Source organism: Jaculus jaculus, chromosome 3 (assembly GCF_020740685.1).
Source record: "Jaculus jaculus isolate mJacJac1 chromosome 3, mJacJac1.mat.Y.cur, whole genome shotgun sequence".
In the NCBI taxonomy this organism is placed as follows: Eukaryota; Metazoa; Chordata; class Mammalia; order Rodentia; family Dipodidae; genus Jaculus; species Jaculus jaculus.
The window spans coordinates 101,219,302-101,232,925 of record NC_059104.1 but is presented as its reverse complement, the minus strand read 5'-3'; the positions used below and the strand labels follow the sequence as shown (position 1 = coordinate 101,232,925).

Here is a 13,624-nt window from a genome sequence, read left to right as displayed (position 1 = left end):
ATCATTTTGTAGATTAGAACCAGTTAATAAAAAGATGCTTAACATCATCTTTCCTTAGGGAATTCACAATGAGATAACAACCTGTTAACATGGCAGCTCTTAGTCTATGTGGTGGTAAAGCCTATAACATCAGCACTTAGGAAGCAGAAGCAGGAAGATTGTGAGTGTGAGGATAGCCTGGGATATATAAGGAAAACTTGTCTCAAAAAGCCAAGGGCAATTTCATTAGAGCCGGGCCTGGTGGCACACGCCTTTAATCCCAGCACTTGGGAGGCAGAGGTAGGAGGATCGCCGTGAGTTCAAGGCCACCCTGAGACTACAGAGTTAATTCCAGGTCAGCCTGAGCCAGAGTGAGACCCTACCTCAAAAAAAAAAAAAAAAAAAAAGCCAAGGGCAGCCAGGCATGCTGGCACGCACCTTTAATCTCAGAGGTAGGAGGATCACCGTGAGTTCAAGGCCACCCTGAGAATCCATAGTGAATTCCAGGTCAGCCTGAGCTAGAGAGAAACCCTACCTCAAAAAAATAAACAAACAACAACAACAAAAAGCCAAGGGCTGGGGTAGTGCTGTGGTAGAACACTTGTCTAATAATAAAAATATAATAATAATAATAATAAGTAAATAGAAAATAAGTAAATAAAAAAGGAGGGTATAAACATGGTGAAGGCACTTTGAAAAAAAAATCCCAAAACAACAGTTTGACTGTTTCTTACAGTTTTTGACTAGAATCACCATGCAGCAGTAATACACTAGAAAAAAGAAAATGTTTCTGAATGTAATACATGGTTTTTATCCTACCAGCAGTCACACTTGGAGGAAACCATCCCATGTCAGTATTTGATATGACAGTATTAAAAATAAAGCATGAGGGGCTGGAGGGATGGCTTAGTGGTTAAGACACTTGCCTGCAAAGCCAATGGACCCAGGTTCTTTTCCCCAGGACCCATGTAAGCCAGATGCACAAGGGGGCACATGCATCTGGAATTAGTTTGCAGTGGCTAGAAGCCGTAGCACACCCGTTCTCTCTTTTTCTCTCCCTCTTTCTCTGTCAAATAAATAAATAAATAAAATATTTTTTAAAAAGCATGAAAACTCTGAAGATCTCAAGGCATGAAAAGACATGTGGATTTTAATTTTTTCTCAATTTTTATTAACATTTTCCATGATATAAAAAATATCCCATGGTAATGCCCCCCCCACCTTCCCCTTTGAAATTCCATTCTCCATAATATCCCCTCCCCATCTTACTGTTTCTTTTATTTTGATGTCATGATCTTTTCCTCCTCTTATGATGGTCTTGTGTAGGTAGTGTCAGGCACTATGAGGTCATGGATATCCAGGCTATTTGAAGGACATGTGGATTTTTTTTTTTAATTTTTATTAACATTTTCCATGATTATAAAATATATCACATGGTAATTCCCTCCCTCCCCACCCCCACACTTTCCCGTTTGAAATTCCATTCTCCATCATCATATTACCTCCCCATTACAATCATTGTAATTACATATATACAATATCAACCTATTAAGTATCTTCCTTCCTTCCTTTCTCCACCCTTTATGTCTCCTTTTCAACTTACTGGCCTCTGCTACTAAGTATTTTCATTCTCACGCAGAAGCCCAGTCATCTGTAGCTAGGATCCACATATGAGAGAGAACATGTGGCGCTTGGCTTTCTGGGCCTGGGTTACCTGACTTAGTATAATACTTTCCAGGTCCATCCATTTTTCTGCAAATTTCATAACTTCATTTTTCTTTACTGCTGAGTAGAATTCCATTGTATAAATGTGCCACATCTTCATTATCCACTCATCTGTTGAGGGACATCTAGGCTGGTTCCATTTCCCAGCTATTATAAATTGAGCAGCAATAAACATGGTTGAGCACGTACTTCTAAGGAAATGAGATGAGTCCTTTGGATATATGCCTAGGAGTGCTATAGCTGGGGACATGTGGATTTTTTAAATAACTTGAATAACTTCTCTGAAGTCCACATAGTTAACCTCAGGTGTCAACAGGACAGGACATGAAGAGCCAGGAATGACTGTTACAGTCAGTGTAGGTAAAAGACTGCACCCTAGAAGAAGAAAGAATCTAGAGTCATTTAGTGTGTTTAGGTAGCAGAGATCCAGGGATGAAGTCAAGGTCAGGATCCAAGGACTCTGAAAGACTTAGATTATGGAGGTTAGAAGTTCCTCTTAGGGGAAAAAAGCTATACTGTTGTTTAGCTAAATGAATATATTATGCTTACCAAATCCCTTCTACATATTTATGTTTATTTCTATATATTAATGCTGCTCTCACCACTGGTTAGAGAAGTTTCTCTTCTCAGACGGTGGTAGCTACTGGGAATGTTAAAATTCACCAAAGTGCTAAGGAGTGGCAGTGGAGTGTTTGTCACTGAGAGCCCTCTCTCTCTCTCTCTCTCAATCTCTCTTTTGAGGCAGGGTCTCACTCTAGCTCAGGCTGACCTGGAACTCATTTTGTAACCCAAACTGTCTTTGAAATCACAGTGATCTTACTACCTGAGCCTCCTGAGTGCTAGGATTAAAAATGTGCACCACCATGCCCATATTTATGTGAGGCATCTCTATCATACCCTCTAATTATTAGAGTGCTGAAGAGGTGGCATAACAAATGTAAGAGCCAAAGGATGGGGAGGAGTGCTTTTGAGGTTGTCTTCTAGACACAAAGTGGCTGCTGCATTCATGACCTTATAGTTTCCCTCTCTCTCTCTCTCTCTCTCTCTCTCTCTCTCTCTCTCTCTCAGCTTGCAAATAAATATAGGAGAAGGACTACTTGGAAAGAAGAAGGGGTTCAGCTGAAAGGTAGAGGAGGGATAGAAGAAAGTAATAGAAGGATATTACTATCAAAACACATTATGCATATGTATGAAAATTATCAATATAAGTTTTGAAAAAATTTTAAATCTAAACTAAATTAAACTAGAAAATAATCAAAAAAATAATAAAATAAAATAAAATAAAATAATCAAAGACATACAACAAATTGAATAACATGTATTTAAGAGGAAAAACTACTAAAATTTGTTAGAAAGAATGCGATCTGATGTTTTAACTTGAGACTTCTTCCTGAAGGTACTTTTGTCATGTCAGTAACTAACAGGGTTAGGGAGATGGCTCAGTGGATTAAGCGCTTGTTAAGCAAGCATGAGGTCCTGAATTCAGATCCCTAACACCTCTGCAAAATGCCAAGTAAGATGACACATGTTTATAAACCTAGCGCTGGGGAGGCTGAGACAGAAGGATCTCTGGACTTTACTGGCTAACTTGTTTAGCTGAAGCAGTGAGTTACCAATTCAGTGAGAGATCATGTCTCAGAAAAACATGCTTTTGTCAGAGAAAAGTAATTGCTACAGGTACAAATGGGAAAGAAAGAAGTCAAAGTGTCCTTATTTGTAGATGATATAAATATAAATTATATAAATAAAGACATCACCAGAAAACCCTCAGAGATGATCAGCAATTTTAGCAAAGTGGATAGAAAATTAACATGCAAAAATCAGTAGTCTTCCAATATAGCAATGACAAACATTCTGAGGAAGAAACTGGAAGATATAATCTAATCATAATTACATCCAGAAAGCCATACATTAACATATATATTCAAAACAAAAACCACACATTAGTAAATATTTATAACATAGAAAATAAACTAATCTAAGGAAATTAAAGAGCTTTATAATAAAAACTTGAAAACACTGAAGAAAGATATTTAAAAGACCCTAGAAAATGTAACTGTATCCCCTATTCATTGTTTGGAATACTTAATAATTTTTTTTTAAATTTTTTTTATTTATTTGAGAACAACAGACAGAGAGAGAAGAGGGAGATAGAGAGAATGGGCACGCCAGGGTCTCCAGCCACTGCAAATCGAACTCCAGACGCGTGTGCCCCCTTGTGCATCTGGCTAACGTGGGTCCTGGGGAATTGAGCCTTGAACCTGGGTCCTTAGGCTTCACAGGCAAGCACTTAACCACTAAGCCATCTCTCCAGCCCAGAATACTTAGTAATTTAAAAATGGTTATACTACCAAAAGCACCAGCCATGGTGGCACATTTCTTTCATCTCAGCACTTAGGAGGCAAAGGTAGGAGGATCACCATGAATTCAAAGCTAGCCTGAAACTACATAGTGAATTCCAGGTCATCCTGAGCTAGAGTGAGACTTTACCTTGAAAAACAAAAACCAAGTAAATAAATAAGTAAATAAAAATAAAATAAAATAAAAAATTACCAAAAGCAATCAACAGATTCAATACAATCTTTATCAAAATTCTACAAATTTGCCATCTTTGTTAAAAATCAAATGAATGAAGCTACACATATTTACATCTGTGTCTTCTATTCTATTCCATTGATCAGCATGTCCTTTTTTGTGCTAGTATTTTGCCATTTTTCTTACTGTGGGTCTGCAGTAAGCTCCTAGTTGCTAAGACAAACATCCAATTGGACACAGCTCATGGGAGGTTTACTTGAGGCTTATAAATCCAAGGGAAGCTCCATTAATATCAGAAGAAGTGGTCTCCCCTCCATAGATCCAAGTGGATAGAAATCATAAGCCAACACAAAGACCCAGAGCTTAACTGCTCCGAACACACCTGGTAAGACTGGATTGAAGATTCGCCCCCAAACACACCTTAGGACAGGATTCCAGGATTTGTCCCCAATGACATATCCCCTTATAGCAAGGGATCTGCCTGCTAAGGGATCACATAGGAACTTTAATCAAAAATGGCTGAGTCTATGGGGTAATATATTCAAATTACCACATTCAAACTACCACATGTTGTATAACTTGACATCAGGTATGGTGACTCCTCCAGATTTCTTTTTGTTCATATTTGCTTCAGCTATTGGTGTGTCTTTTATGCTTCCATAAATTTAAAGATTGGTTTCTTTAAAAAGATTGATTTTTGTATTTCTCTGGAGGGGAGACCAGTTCTGATATTAATGGAGCTTCCCCTGGATTTATAAGCCTAAAGTAAACCCCTTCTTCCCATGAGCTGTGTTCAATTGGATGTTTATCTTAGCAACTAGGAGCTTACTGCACACCCACAGTAAGAAAAATGGCAAAATACTAGCACAAAAAAGGACATGTTGATCTATGGAATAGAATAGAAGACACAGATGTAAATATGTGTAGCTTCATTCATTTGATTTTTAACAAAGATGCCAAAAATATAAATTGGAGAAAAGACAGCCTCTTTGGTAAATGGTTCTAAGCAAAGTGGCTACCTACATGCCAAAGAATGACCCTAGATCTATATATTGCACCCTGCACAAATATCAATATCAGTATCTATATCTATATGCATAGGATAGATATACAGAGAAAGAAATCAGTGAGGCTGTCCCATTTTTTTTGTGGTAGTTAGGAAAGATAGGGAAGGTCACTTTATATTGATTAAAGGAATACTCCAACAGAAGGACATTACAATCCTAAACATATATGTACCTAACATGAGGGCTCCCAGCTTCATCAAACCATTGCTATTAGAACTAAGGTCACAGATAACACCAAACACAGCTATAGTGGGTGACTTCAACATTCTCTCTCACCACCTGATAGGTCATCCTGGGGAAAAAAAAAAAAAAAGATGCATCAGGATTAAATGAGGTACTAGAACAGATGGACATAAAAGATATATACAGGACATTTCATCCAAATGCTGCAGAATAAACATTCTTTTCAGCAGCACAGGGATCATTCTCTAAAATAGACCATACATTAGGACACAAAGCAAATCTTAACAAATACAGGAAAATTGAAATAATTCCTTGCACTGTATCTGATCACAATGGGATCAAACTACAAATCAATAGCAAGAAAAGATACAGAGTATACACAAAATCATGAAAAATAAACAATACACTACTAAATGATGAAGGGGTCAATGAAGAAATCAAGAAGGAAATCAAAAAATTCATAGTCAAATGATAATGAGAACACAACATACCAAAACCATTGGGACATAATGAAGGTACTCCTAAGAGGAAAATTTATAGCTTTAAGTGGCCATATTAAGAAATTAGAAAGGTCTCAAGTAAACAACTTAATGCTTCACCTTAAAGCCTTGGAAAAAGAAGAACAAGGCAAACCGAAAATCAGTAGATGGGAAGAAATAATAAAGATTAGGGAAGAAATTAATGAAATAGAAACAAACAAACAAACAAAAAAAAAAACAACCCAAAGAATCAATGAAACAAACTATAGTTGGTTCTTTGAAGGGATAAACAAGATTGATAAACCCTTAGCACATCTGACAAAAAGAAAGAGAGAAGCGACACAAATTAATAAAATTACAAGATGAAAAATGTACCATCACAACAGATACCAGAGAAATTTTAAAAAACATATGGACATACTATAAGAACTCCACTAAGTTTGAAAATATGAAAGAAATGGATGATTTTTGTGATTTATATGACATATCTAAATTAAATCAAGATGAGATTAACCACTTAAATAGACTTATAAAAATCATGGGAGATTCATGAAGTTATCAAAAATCTCCCAACTAAAAAAAATCCAGGCCCAGATGGATTCACTGGTGAATTTTACCAGACCTTCATGGAAGAGCTAACACTTGTGTTTCCTAAACTTTTCCATAAAATAGAAAAGGAAGGAATCCTTCCAAACTCCTTCTATGAAGCCAACATCACCCTGATACCAAAACCAGACAAAGGCAGAACAAAAGAAAATAAAATTACAGACCAATCTCCAGCATAAACATACATGTAAAAATTCTGAACAAAATATTGTCAAACAGAATACAAGCATATATCAGAAAGCTTATCTATCACGACCAAGTAGGCTTTATCCCAGAGATGCATGGATGGTTCTACATATGCTAATTGATAAATCTAAAATCACATGATTATCTCATTAGATGCAGAAAAAGGATTTGACAAATCCAACATCCCTTCATGATAATAATCCTACAGAGACTGAGAACAGAAGGAACATACCTCAACATAATAAAGGCTATTTATGACAAAGCTACATCCATCATAATACTAAATGGAGAAAACTATGAAGCTTTTCCACTAAAATCAGGAACAAGACAAAGGTGTCGACTGTCTCCACTTTTATTTAATATAGTCCTTGAAGTCTTAGCCATAGCAATAAGGCAAGAGACATACATAAAATGGATACAATTTGGAAAGGAAGAGATAAAGTTTTCATTATTTTTAGATGACATGATTCTATACATAGAGGACCCTAAGTACTCTACCAGCAAACTGTTAGAGCTGATAAATACCTGTAGCCATGTGGCAGGATACAAAATAAACACGCAGAAATCAGTAGCCTTCCTATATGCTAACAACAAACACACATAGGATAAAATCAGAGAATCACTCCCATTCACAATTGCATTAAAAAAATAAAGTACCCTAGAATAAACCTAACCAAGGAAGTGAAGGACCTCTACAATGAAAACTTTAAAACACTAAAGCAAGAACTTGCTGAAGGCACTAGGAAATGGAAAGATATCCCTTGTCCTTGGAGTGGAAGAATCAATATTGGGAAAATGGCAATCTTACTGAAAGCAATCTCCACTTTTAATACAATCACCATCAAAATTCCAATGGCATTCTTCATGGAAATAAAAAAAATCCCAAAATTCATTTGGAAGCACAAAAAAATAACCCCTCAAATATCTAACAATTTTGAGCAACAAAAATATGGCTGGTGGTATCCCCATACCTGATTTTAACATATAGATCAATGGAACAGAATAGAGGATACATATGTAAGTCCGCGTAGCTATAGCCACCTGATCTTTGACAAAAATGGCAAAAGTACTCACTGGAGAAAAGACATCCTCTTCAGAAAATGGTGGTGGGAAAAATGGATATGTATCTGTAGAAGGATAAAAATAGATCCTTATCTCTCTCCATGCAGAAAAATTAAGTCCAAAATGGATCAAAGACCTTAATATCAGACCTGAAACTCTGAAACTGCTAGAGAAAAAAGTAGGGGAAACCCTTCAACATATTGGTCTCGGAAAAGACTTTCTGAATATAACCCCTTTTGCTCAGGAAATAAGACCACAGATCAATTGCTGGGACTCCATGAGATTACAAAGATTTTGTATGGCAAATAACACTGTGAATAGAGCAAAGAGGCAACCTACAGAATGGGAGGAAATCTTTGCCAGCTTTATATCTGATAGAGGATTAATATCTAGGATATACAAAGAACTCAAAAAAATTAAGTAATAAGAAATAAAACAACCGAATTAAAAGGGCTATGGAACTAAATAGACAGTTCTCAAAAGAAGAAACACAGATGGCATATAAACATCTAAGAAATGATTTACATCCCTCTTCATCAGGGAAATGCAGATTAAAACAACATTGAGATGCCATCTCACCCCTATCAGATTGGCTACCATCATGAAAACAAACGACCATAAAGGCTGGTGAGGTTGTGGAAAAAGAGGAACTCTTCTACACTGTTGGTGGGAATGCAATCTAGTCCAGCCATTGTGGAAATCAGTGTGAGGTTCCAGAGACCAGCTAAAAATAGATCTACCCTATGACCCAGCTAGAGCACTCCTGGCATATATTCTAAGGACTCGTCTCACTACCTTAAAGATACTTGCTCAACCATGTTTATTGCTGCTCTATTCACAATAGCTGGGAAATGGAACCAGCCTAGATGTCCCTCAACTGATGAGTGGATAATGAAGATGTGGTACATCTACACAATGGAGTTCTACTCAGCAGTAAAGAAAAATGAGGTTATGAAATTTGCAATAAAAATAAATAAATAAAAGCAAAAGAAAGAAACAAAGAATGATAGAAAGAAATTAAGGAGGACTTGAGCAGATGGAAAGACCTCCTATGCTCCGGAATAAGTAGAATTAATATTGTGAAAATGTCAATTCTACCAAAAGCAATATACAGATTTAATGCAATACCAATAAAAATTCTAGCATCATTCTTCACAGAGATAGAGAAAAAGAGTTATCTCAAAATTCGTATTGATGGCAGCAGTCCTTGGATATCCAAACATATTCTCAACAAAATAAACACTTCTGGAGGTATCAATGTACCTGATTTCAAGCTATATTACAAAGTCATAGTAACAAACACAGCATGGTACTGGCATAAAACAGAAATACAGACCAATGGAACTGAATGGAAGACATGGAACTTAGGTCAAGTACTATAGCTACTAGATCTTTGACAAAGGTGCAACGATGCAGACTGGAGAAAAGATAGCATCAACAAATGGGACTGGACAAATTGGATGACCATGTGAAGAAAACTGAAACTAGACCCACTCATCTCACATACACGAAAATCATGTCCGAATACATTAAAGACCTCAATACAAGATCTGAACCTCTTCAAGTACTGGAAGAAGGAACCCTTCACGATCTAGGAGTGGGGAAAGACTTCCTAAACAAAACACCAACACACCAGGTAATTAAACAATCACACAACCAATGGGGTCTCATGAAGTTAAAAAGCTTTTGCACAGACAAACATACCATAATCAGAGCCAATAGATTTTCCACAGAATGGGAGAAATTTTTCCAAACTACCACTGACAAAGGCTTAATATCTAGAATCTGCAAAGAACTAAAAATCTAAAAACCCACAAACAACCCACTTAAAAAAAACGGGGCACAGTTGTTTTTTCTTAATCATGGAAAATGTTAATAAAAATTGAGAAAAAAATGGGGCACAGAATGGAATATGGAGTTCTCAGAAGAAGTAATACAAGTGGCTAACACACACTTAAGAAGCTGTTCAACATTTCTAACTATCAGGGTTAAATTAAACAACTATGAAATTCCACCTTACTGCAATAAGGATGGGAATTAATGAAAAATCAAACAATAGCAAATGTTTTTGAGGATGTGTAAAAAGAGAAACCCTCATTTACTGTTGCTGGGAATGTAAATTTGTACAACCAGTATGGAAAAAAAACAACTATGGTGATTCCTGAAAAAGATGAATATGGAACTACCAAAAGACCCAGTTATTCCCATACTGGGCATTTATCCTACATGCTCCACACTTCACTACAGAGATATTTACACAACCACGTTTATAGCTGCTCAATTCATAATAGCTAAGATCTGGAATCAACCCATCAAAGGATGAATGGATAATGAAGTTGGGGTACATTTACACAATGAAATTATACTCAATAGTAAAAAAAAAAATGATACAATGAAATGAAAATGAACAGACTTGGAACAGATCATACTCAGCAAACACACACTATCACAGAAAGACAAATGCCTCATTTTCCCATTCATCTGTGGTTCCGAACCTGGATCAGCTTGAGTTGATGGCATACCTTGAGGCCCAGATGAAGGATGTTTATGGCAGGGAAGGAGTGGTTAGAGGTAAATACACAAAACGAAACCCAAAATAACCTGGTACCATAGAAATCTTTATTCTTGAAGGTAGTCTAAAACATTTAACCTGGGGAGGGGAGATCATCTGGAAAGAAGGGCCCTTAAGAGGGTGGGAGGAAGTCTAACCTTAAATTTTTTTTGGTTCTGGTCTGTAACTCCCAGTACCAGAAATCAGTTGCTACTCACAATGAGCTGTTGATTGGAGAGATCTATGAGGTCCCCCAAACAAGACAGGCTTCTGTCAACGCACTTGGTTCCTTGCCTGAGGTAAAAGTTAAACCCTATTGCTGAAGACACCATATGCTGCTGACACCGAGTGTGGAGAGACCTGGCTGGAATCTTGAGTGGAGCCAGTCGGCAGATGGTTAGTGCATCTAGAGCTGGAAAGCTCTACATAAGCTACTGGGGGAAAGTGGCCAACAATGGTGTGAGCATGCAGCAGTCTAAGCTACTCAGAAGCAACCAGCCTGACAAGAAGTACACACCAGTGCAATGGTGGCAAACAGCCTTGGTGGGTCACCTTTGGCTTTCTGATTGGCTAAGAGATCTGCTCAGTGGTGAGGGACCCATATCTGGACGAGGAAACAGGTCAGAATAGTATGGGGACAGATTATGCTCTCCAATGACAAGCTCCCACTAGACGTTTACTAAAAGGGCAATATCCATCAAATTATCCCTAAATTAATAATGTTTATCTCATTTAATCTATGCTGACTTCACTTTGCTGGAGAATCTATTTTTCTTTTTCAGAAGGTAGCCATCTTTTCTTTTTATTTATTTATTTATTTATTTATTTTTGAAGTAGAGTTTCTCTCTTCCCAGGCTGACCTGAAACACACTACGTAGTCTCAGACTGGCCTTGAACTCATGGTGATCTTCCTACTTCTGCCTCCCAAGTGCTGGGATTAAAGGCATGTGATACCACACCCAGCTATCTGATCTTATCTATATATGGATTCTAAAAACTCCAGACTCATAGAAGTAAGACATAGAATGGTGGTAGCTGCTGGGCACTGGTTAGGAATACAAATAAATGGTGATATGCAGAGCATACAATGTTTTCATGAGAAGAGGGAGTGTAAAGTTTCTAAGAGGCAAAGGGTAGGTAGGAATATCCAGAGGCACAGTTTCCCTGCCTCCCCACAGAGACTGACTGAGGCCTTCATAAGCCCACAGTGAACTTTTTAAAATTTTGTTTGTTTATTTATTTATTTATCTTTGAGAGTGACAGAGAGAAACAGGCGGGGGGGGGGGGGGGGAGGGAGAATGGGCGTGCCAGGGCCTCTAGCCACTGCAAAGGAACTGCAGACGTGTGCGCCCCCTTGTGCATTTGCCTAACCTGGGTCCTGGGTAACAGAGCCTCAAACTGGGGTCCTTAGGCTTCACAGGCAAGTGCTTAACTGCTAAGCCATCTCTCCAGCCCCACAGTGATAATTAATAATCCCACTGAGGAGGGGCCTCATTGGATAGGTGATATGCAAGAGGAGGTATAAGAGTATAACCTTAATAAATTAATAAAATGAAATAAAAGATATAAAAGATTTCTGGGAAGATTGCCTTTCTCTAGATATCCTGACACTCTCCCTCCACCCCCAAACACCTGATAGGACTAGACTGGGTAGGTCAGCTCTCCATCCATAGGGCACACATATAAATTCCCAACATTGGGCAGGAGAGATGGCTTAGCGGTTAAGCACTTGCCTATGAAGCCTAAGGACCCTGGTTCGAGGCTCTGTTCCCCAGAACCCATGTTATCCAGATACACAAGGGGGCGCATGTGTCTAGAGTTCATATGCAGTGGCTGGAAGCCCTGGGGCGCCCATTCTCTCTCTCTCTCTCCCCCTCTTTCTCTCTCTGTAAATCTCAAATGAATAAATAAACAGAAATTAAAATACAATATCCTTTAAAAATAAAATTCCCAACCTGAATCTCAAGGTGGGCTTATCAAACCTCCTGTTGTCTCCCTGGGCAAAAAAATCTGCCTTTCTTCCTTCTCTTAAATTCTGGGTCTCTTCAGCTCCCTCTTACCTCCCTGGGTAAGTGCTATGTCTTCCTTCCTACCCTTAAGTTCCCCTTCTTTTAAAGTTTTCCCTCCTTAAAGCTCTAAGCTATAATGAAATCGTTGTGAACCCATGGTCTGTGGATTTCATTCTTCTAACTCATTACACAGGAATGTGGAGACACCCCACTAGTGCTGTTTGTGGGTTTATCATATTGGGGTATTGGCGAGGAACACTAAAATCCTATATCGCATGTTTTTCCATCCTTTGCTAAATGAGGATAAGAATGGAGGCTTGGGAGTCACAAGTGTGGGGGTTCTAAGCCCAGAGCTCAGACGCTCACCTGCATCATTATAGAGCTCCAATCGCATAACATGGTTTTATGAGATCACCATTACAGACAGTCCATTATTATGCGGTACAGGCCTGTAATTCTCAAACACCACACACAGCACAAGACAGTGCAGAGGAACTGTCCTAGGAGAAAGGTGGGGAAGCACAGATAGAACTGATAGTGAAAGAGACAGGGAAAGTGAAGGGTTAATGGCTCTCCCTGAAAACCAGGGGGAACTAAAGAGTTAATGACTGCCACTAAGACTAGAAAGCCTTGAAGAAATACCTGAGCCTGCCAGTCCCAGAGGAGCCTGACAACTCGCCTGATTGATAAACTTCCTTTAACTCAGAAAGCCTTGATGGAACAGAAGCCATCCAGGGTAGCCTCTCTAGGCAATTTTGCTAATAAGGCTTATCCTGATCAAGGATACAAATAACTACAGTTCCCTATCTACTTTCCTTGGACCTGCCCCTGGTTCAGTCTGTTTTTCTTAGGATCCTCCTTATAAGCTTGAACCCCAGCTTACCTGTTTTTTCAGCCTCCACCTGTCCAGAAGGTTGAAGCCCTTCACTTGCTTCAATGAACAGTTGCTGCCTGTTGAGATCAAGTCCAGTGTTTTCCTTTGCTTTTCTTTTTCACTTTCCTTACAGAAAGCTTCCTTCTTTTAGACAGTTAGGGACAGAAGCCCAAAGAGGCAAGAAAGTGTTTCTATTTTGTCCATTTTGGTAAAACTGAAACTTATATCTGACCCTGTCTTTCCAAGATGGCTGTCAGGGACCTGTCCAGCATGAACTTCCAGCTGTTTCTTCAGCTCTGGGTCAGCCCTCCAAGTACACAAACCAATCTGATCTTGGCCCCTCCTACCCCTGAGTCTGAACCAATCAG

General features: G+C 38.4%; 1 protein-coding gene across 1 annotated transcript in view; it reads right to left on the bottom strand.

The window, feature by feature from the left end:
- Positions 1 to 13,509, bottom strand: part of LOC101594698 (NXPE family member 4) — a 76,432-nt gene extending 62,923 nt beyond the window's left edge. The window contains exon 1 of the mRNA XM_045146408.1: positions 13,266 to 13,509. The gene's annotated coding sequence lies outside the window, so the exon portion shown is untranslated. The remainder of the gene's footprint in view (positions 1 to 13,265) is intronic.
- Between the last annotated feature and the right edge of the window lie 115 nt (positions 13,510 to 13,624).